Source organism: Fibroporia radiculosa, assembly GCF_000313525.1.
Source record: "Fibroporia radiculosa TFFH 294 genomic supercontigs, scaffold25845, whole genome shotgun sequence".
NCBI lineage: Eukaryota > Fungi > Basidiomycota > Agaricomycetes > Polyporales > Fibroporiaceae > Fibroporia > Fibroporia radiculosa.
In genome coordinates, this window is record NW_012133035.1 from 2,063 (window position 1) to 3,167 (window position 1,105).

Below are 1,105 nucleotides of genomic sequence, written 5' to 3' on the forward strand. Positions count from 1 at the left end.
GAACTCTATTTGCGTAGCACTATTTAAGTAGCACTGCATGCGCTACTGTACTTTAGTTTTGTCCTCTTGTTCCCTATGTACCTTCATAGAGACATCTTCAGTAATTGTTATAGCTTTGAGGGGGGATTCTTTTTCTTTCCTAACTGTTCGTTGTTGACCCTGTAACTGTACAACTGATCCCATCATTTGATGTGTTTCACCTACATCAAGTGTTTCATATCTATTGCATTTCACCTATATCATGTTTTGCCTACATCACATTCTATCTCTATCAATGTTTCACCTTCATCACTGACACAACCCAGTGAAACCTGTTTCGTGTACATCACTGATCCAACTCAGTTTTTCATACTTATTGAACTCTATTCGCTCTACCCTATTTAAGTAGCACTGCTTCCACTACTGTACTTTAGTTTTGTCCTCTTGTCCTACCATACACTTCATAGCACAGTGTCTCTCTAGTAATAGACTCAGTTGTCTATTCAAGTCTCAGTCTCAGTCTGAAGCTCTGTTCCAAACCAGTATATCCTCTCAAACCGCCATCAGCTATAGCAGCTCAGTTTACAAGTCTAGTATCAGTGTAGGACAATAGCATGTATAAGTCCTTGTATCACTTAAACAGTCGAACTCCTGATCCTCAGTCATTAGGTCCCTTAACAGTAATAGACTCAGTTGTCTATTCTAGTCTCAGTCTGAAGTGTTGCTTCAACCAGTCGTCATTCTCAAACCACTGTTAGTTACAGTAGCTCAGCCTATAAGTCTAGTACTAGTGTAACACGTCAGCCCTACGCATGGCAGTATCTATATAGAAGGGGAGGACGGGGCGCTAAAAAGCCACAAAGCCACATGGCGGCCACATGGCCTGACCATCGTTCCCTAATGCTCTGCGCGCGGGCACAAGAGGAAACTGTGATAATAGGTTGACTACACAATATACAAAAAGTAAAATTACTGTAGTAATAAAATAATCTCTTCATGTTCCTGAGTCAACAGTACCTGATTGAATTATTGCATAAAACCTTGCGCCTTATATCATAGGTGGTTTCAAGCTTCCATTATGATTGTTTTGAAATCACATTAGCATAGAATACAAAGTTAATCCACA